Source organism: Limanda limanda, chromosome 16 (assembly GCF_963576545.1).
Source record: "Limanda limanda chromosome 16, fLimLim1.1, whole genome shotgun sequence".
NCBI lineage: Eukaryota > Metazoa > Chordata > Actinopteri > Pleuronectiformes > Pleuronectidae > Limanda > Limanda limanda.
In genome coordinates, this window is record NC_083651.1 from 12,879,535 (window position 1) to 12,886,944 (window position 7,410).

Sequence of the window (7,410 nt, forward strand, 5' to 3'; positions counted from 1 at the left end):
CATGAGCGATGAGTCAGTGCTCGATTTAGCAGCCTGACTTCTCCTGCAGCGCCGCTGTGACGCCTTGGCGAACCTCTAACAACAATAATAATAATGGTAATAATAATATTAACAGTTATATTCCACCCACCATCGAACGTATTGCCACGTGTAGTTTTAATAGGGTGATATAACGTTGCAGTCATTCTGTTTCGTCTATATTCTTTTTTCTTCAAGTCCCAGAAGGATTTTCGACACTGACACAATGGTTCATTCATTCCTGCGCAGCGAAACTTTCCACGGTGCAGTGAACGCACCTTGTTGATTTTCCCACTTCAGCCTGACACTGTAAACGCTTTGTCTTCTGAAGTGTGTTTGTGTTTGCTAAATGTGCACAGCATGTTCTATTCCTGCTGAGATTATTTATAACCAGAGGAATCTGGACTGCAGGGCTTCATGTTCAGGATAAAGTAATCAGATCCTCTCGATGAATCTCAGCGCAAACATGTTTGTCTTCCATAATATAGGATCAAATCATAGTCACTGGTATTTTGTGCCTGTGAAATAATGTTGTTCTTGAACATTAACCTTTTTGTGCATGTAATAAAGTTGACGCTGTGGACATATTTCAGCATGTGTGAAGATTTTGTGCACACATATCTAGTTAGTACATGTGTAACGAAATTGTTGCTGTAGACATATTTTGTAAATGTGTAAAAAAATGCTTTTTTGCATGTGGAAAAACAATTAAGCAGCAGAAATACTTTTTTTAATGTGTTTTTTAGCAGTAGTGGCATTTTGTACGTGCGTGAAAAAATGTGTAAAACTAATTGGAGGTGTAGAAATAAGCACCAAAATGTCAAACATGCACAAAATATCTAAACAGCGACAAAATACTTTTACACTCACACAAAAGGTGATGGACAACTACATCATTTCACAACTACCAAATATTAGCAACCCTAATTTCATCCCATACTTTCACTACAATTTTGAATTAATTGTACTCAACTTGCATGTGTCTTTATACCCTATACTTCAGCTCAACATTCATTGGGAAATACTTTATATATAAAAACTAAAAGCTGATTTGATGATTATACCAGCATTTTACCCAAAATCTCAGCATTGACGACAAAATAAAACATATTTATATGTTTTATATACACGATAAAACAATTTATAACTAAACCAGAGTAGGAACTGTTGATTCTAAATTGTTGTGGCTAGAACTCTAGCATAGCTGTTGACTTCAGTTCTATAATTCACCTTTCAGATTGTTAATATCTTCATATATACTCTGAAGGTACTGTGTGAACAAATTCAAAAAGACATCATCACAAACACCGCACGGACTGGAAGATAAACAGGGATGGAAAGGTTACAAGATTTTTTTTTTTTCGAACTGCTCAAATGGTCCAAACTGATATCTGAATTTCTTATAAAGGGTATATCCCAGATGTTTATTATGGTGATGACCTATCATATCTTGAGCCCTATTAATAACCTGCTAGTGAGCACTGGTGAGATTTGACTTGAAATCTACTTCTAAAGCTGCGGTGTCCTTTTTGTCAAGGTGTTGATTAAATTAAATTTGATCCAAAGGGCGATATTAAATGTTTGTTTAGAGCTGGAGGCTTCTGAGACTCCTTTTAAACAGCACGGCAAGTTCATCACCAGCTTTAGGACCAAAGAGAACCAGGCACATTTATGCTGAAAGGGACTGTGTGGGTTTCGCTGATAAATCAAAACGTTGAACTAAACATTTTCAGATTTTCATGCTTCATTATCTGAAGTTAGAGGGAAGTTTGCAAGAGGGTAGTCAGGCAGCAAACAAATGTTTTTCCTGTAAATGTATAATCTCCACTGTAGGACAACACACAATAACTAATAAACATGAAGACAATCAACCCACTTGGTAAATATTCTTACGGTTTAACTCCCAGCTGGCTGTGAATTCATCCGATGGTGACGTGACTAACGCAAATAAATGTGTAATCCTAAGATTAAGTGAGATGTGACGTTCAAACATTACTGCAAAGCACAGCACACCTGGTGGCCATGATAGTAAGACAGTCCATTTCCTCACTTCCCTCTTCTCAGAATTATCACAGACTCCAGAATCAAATAGTATATAATAAGATAAAGATTTATTAATCCTGAAGAAAATAATTCTGCCAGATCTGGCTTCAAAGTTACAGGCACAGAGAATGATACAATTCTAATAGTTTTAATATTAAAAATAGTGATGTGTAAACATATTGAGTGTAGAGAGGAGTAAGGAAGGACCAGAATTCCCAGACGAAAGGCCGCCAGAGTATCACAGGGCTGGAAAATAGAGACAAACAACTATTCAGACTCACATTCAGGACAGTTGAGAGTCTCCAACTAACCTAATGGCAATCTGCATTTTTCTGGACTGTGAGAGGAAGCTGGAGTAACCGTAGAGAATGTACGTAGACACGGATAGATGCAAACGCGACACAGAAAGACCCCGACCAAGCTGGGAGCCTTCTAACTGTGAGACGACTGCACTGTTACGCCAAAAACTACTTATTAATCCAATTATTTATAACAATAAAAATATAAATGATAATAATTGATTTCAAGTGCTGTCTGGCAGATTAATCTATGTCTTGAGAAGTGTAGGATGAATTGCTGTTAAATTTGGCACAAGCATCAATGTTTTCTTTTGGAGAAACTGTAATATCTGATGCCTTGACTTAGCATTAATTGTACCTCTGTGCTGTTCATTCAAACCCATAACAATAATACAACAACAACATTAAAAACTCCATTCACTTTCTTCATATTGGGGTGACAGCTTATTCTGAAACTTGGAGACAGAGACTAGAGCATCACACATTTAAATGCACGTTGTCAGGAGTGAGTGCAATTTATAATTAACAAAGACCTTGCAAGAAAAAACACTCAACCCTGAAGAAGCAATAGAAAGATTCGTTCCAAATGAGGTTTGTCTTTCCTGTTTTACGATGGAGGACAGAAGCTCTGGCTTATCCAGCAGATGGTCGTCAGTGAGGCAGATGTAAATACAGCAAAACAATATCCAAAGACTCTATAGATATTGAATAACGCAGACAACTGAGGAATAAACAAAGCCAATCCATATTCAAGTGATTTTATATTATCAGCTTATTCTTCTTACATATGATATAACCGGATAATATTATTCAACATGCCATAATTATTTTCCCATGGTCGTCCGCATCATTCATTCTTAAGATTGGATTTATTTTTATTTCAACATAATGGTTTCTTTCTTCTTTCCCATCCTGACTCTCAAAGGATAGGCGTTATGGATAATGAATGGATGGACACTACATATTTTATAAAACCAGAGCAGTGGTTGCATCACCAAAAATAAAATACAACATTATTGTCTTCACAGCCAATGAGCAGAGACAGACAGTTTAATGGTCAGTAGAATGACGTCAGTATCAAACAGTCCCACGAGCCTTATGTCGATGCATTATAGGTGGGAAGCTATATAAATATGACCTGTGGATAATCACAATGCAATGAACTCAAGTTAATTTCCGCTCTGTCTTTGTACTTCAATCTTGAAAAGAAGGTACAGAAGCACTCAGCTGGAAATATTCCATAATGTCATATTGCTCATCGATCTATTTCATCTGGTTTGCAGCTGCTCACTTTAACTCCCTGAGAAGACATGAAAGAGCAATATTCGCAGTGATGAAACATGTTGTTTCCAAGTTGACTGTTTCATTTGAAGACGTAAACATGCTCAGTAAATGCCATCCACTGTAAAACAATTACCACCATCTAAATCAGACCTTATTCCTTGGATCTAGCTGAAATAATCCTGCATCACTGACGTACTGCAAGCTAAATTAACAGAATAACAAGTTGCGCACATAAAAACAATCTACCTTCATTAAAGCATTTCCAGAATAACCCGTCTGTCAGGAGAGGTGTTAAATGAACCGTCTGACATGTTAATTGTGGGTAACAACATGAAAACAGACAACACAGAGCTTCTGTGGGGAACTAAACTGACAACTGCTGAGAGTGAAAATGCATAAATGAACATCAATCAATTATCAACAACGGGATCTCCATGTGTATTGTAATGAAACAGGATTAATGATAGATATTGAATAAATTAATAAAATTGATTTACACAAATTGAAAAATAGAGTCAGGTAGATACTATATAAAGAGCCAAGTCAGGGCATCTTGATTCATTTTGATTCATTTCTGAAATTCTTTTGTAAAATATCTTTGTTTACATTTTTCACTTTTGTAAATATGATGATATTTGAGGGTTGAGACAGAGAAAAAGCAAAGAAAAACGTGAAAACAGTGCAGTAAGGCAAAAAACACACACATTTGTTTAGATAAATGTGTAAAAATCAACCCAAATCTCTCTTGCTGCGAAAAAAAGGTGTAGAATGAATGAAGACATTGTTAGGCCTGAGAGACGTGTGGAATAGACGTAGCTCTTTATCATAATAAACAGAAAGTGACTCAAATTAGAAAAAAAACACCGGATTAGACTGCAGGAAAACAGAATGACAAGAGACATGACAGAGACAAGAATAAAACAAAAGCATCCTCACAGATGACGATATATATGGAGCATGATCAATATCAGAATAAACATTTCTCTATTAGCATGTGTTGTGACTTTTTGTAAATTGAATGTGTCATCAAACTGTTTTTGCACATGTTTTTTTCTATTCGCATATGTACATTTTCTTAATTTGCAGAGGCTTGAGCTCTCTCAGCCACCGTCCAAGATGTCATCACCCGACCTCAGCTCAATGGAGATGGCACCCCAGCAGGTGTATGATGCTGGATCACTATCATACAACTATTTTTTGTGGTTTATCTTTTCTCTAAGTCAGCCATTGTCTCGCACAGGTCTCACTCACACGTCATCAATTTAAAACAAACCTTTATTGTTTATCTTAATAAAACCGTATGTCGGTGGAGCCATAACAGAGTATAATTATGAGACACTATCTCATAATAATGAGATACAGGATTTCTATTTTTTTTCATCACAGGGCGGAATGGGGCTTCCATAGTGATGTGATGTCAGAATAGAGTAAATTTCCTTTGGAGTAAACTAGGTCAGAAGAAGAAAACAAAGGGTTATGAAAAAACTGTGATAATGTGAAATGTTCTACAACAACACACTAGTTTGAAGATTCAAATGTAGCTTGCATTACGATTGGGGGAGAACAAAGCTCACCTTCTTCACGCAGATGAAAATGAACTAGTTCACGTTCATTTGTTGTATTTTTTATTGGGATGATTTAGGTGACAAACTTACGATCATGTGTTAAGTTATTAATCGAGGGTGTCGGATCATGTCTGCCTGTCACTCCGCTCATTTTAACAGTGAAAATGTCCGCTGATTGGGAGCACACACACACACATTTCCTCGTGCTAATGGTATTTTACATGATGGCCTGATAGGATAATGATTAAAAAAAATGAACAGTTCATCGTTCACGAAAAATATGAGCCTGTTGAGACTGTACAGGCAGCCACTGCAGAGGGGCTGAAGAGCCACATGCGGCTTCTGGAGCTCCAGGTTGCTGATCCCTGCCCTGTAGTGCTTAACCTGGATTCTTCGCTAAGACATGTTCAGATTGTGCTTTGAGAGATCCTCAACATCAAAAGATACTGCTTCTTTAAGGAAGTGGAGCTTGCATACTTTAAATTTTCTAACACTGTTGATTTGGAATAGCAAACATATTACATTCCTATTTAAAGTTACCACAAGCACACTTATTTTTTATTCAAAATGATCATCAAGGATAATCAATTGTGATCAGTTAGGCCTGAGCTTATATATTGCGCAGTCAATACATGACAGGGGGGTGGCATGTATTGATCTAATCTAATTTTGTCCTTTATTTTCGCTTTAGGCAAATTGGCCCCCTCGGAGAAGGTCACACACTGTTGTCGTTATTTTCTGTTTATTTGTAAATAAAACAGAACATGGCTTCTGTTTCTGCAGCAGAACAGTATGTTATCCAGCAAGATAACCTCACTGGTAAATTATTATTATTTGAATGCCGTGTCAATGCATGACTCAAACTGGGGTTTCTTCTGTTGTTGCCTGTGCTCTCTGTCAGCATGGGATGAGAGAATTTTGTCCCTTGTGTTTAAAAACTCGGAGAGTTAAAAGTAGGAGGAAAAAAAGCCTTTCTAAATTGAGACGACCCAAACAAATCTCTCTAAAGTTGTATTGCCTTTCATTTGTTCTTGCTATGTTTCCAAAGCTGATAGATTAAAGTGTGGACTCATTATGTATAATAAGGTGGCTATAACATGGCCTTTACCTCTGTGACCAATGTTGCATTTACTGTAAAAGGATTTAAATGTCAGGTGGCAACTAAGGTATTATTACATAACCCACACACTCGTCTCCTTATAGTTGTGAGGACACTCATAGGCCTGTATTCCCTAGCCCCTCAGCCTAACCTAAACTTTAAAAGGTTAGGTCTCCACAACATAAGTAATACCTGGACCACACACACACCTGTTGCTCAGTTATCCTTGATAGGAATTTAAAAAGAATTTCATCCATTGTGGACAGCTTAACCAAAACCTTAGCCTTAACCTAAACCATGACCAATTCATGTCTCACCCTAAGCCAACCATCATTCACATTCCCTTATACCTTAACCATGACCTCAGAAATCTTGCCTCAGTAGGACCAGGTTTTGGTTCACATGAAGCCACCTGGTCCTGACAAGGTCACTGATTACACTGGTAAGGGTTCTATAAAGGTAACACAAATTGACTTACATTCATTGTTTAAAGCGAACCTTATTGACAAAATCAATTCACTAGCCCCTCACCCAAAGCTAAACACTACACACGCACACACACACACACACACACACCACACATACACACACGCACACACACGCACACACACACACACACACACACACACACACACACACACACACACACACACACACACACACACACACACACACACACACACACACACACACACACACACACACACACACACCTCCCCCCTAGCCCCTGCCATCCCAGTGCCTCGTGACGTCACCGTGGTCTTTAAAACATGCTGGGTAGCGGAGCGGAGCGCACTTTACGCAGCGCAGTTCTTCTCGCAGGAGTCGCCATCGTGAGCGCGGATTTACAATTGATCCAAAACTAGCGACCTGGACACGACAGACACCACGAACACAAAGACACCCACAGGGAAAGAGTCGAGTCGTTTGGGATGAATAATGACAGTTTTGTGAGGAGAGGATCTGTTGCGCGCCCCTGAATTTGGGGAGGAGAAGAGACTCGCAGTGCGTAAAGGTAACAGGTGGCACAGTGCGATGTGTTTGTTCGTGTCAGCTTTATAGGAAGAAGTCTGCAGCCACATGCTCTCATCATCACTGGAGG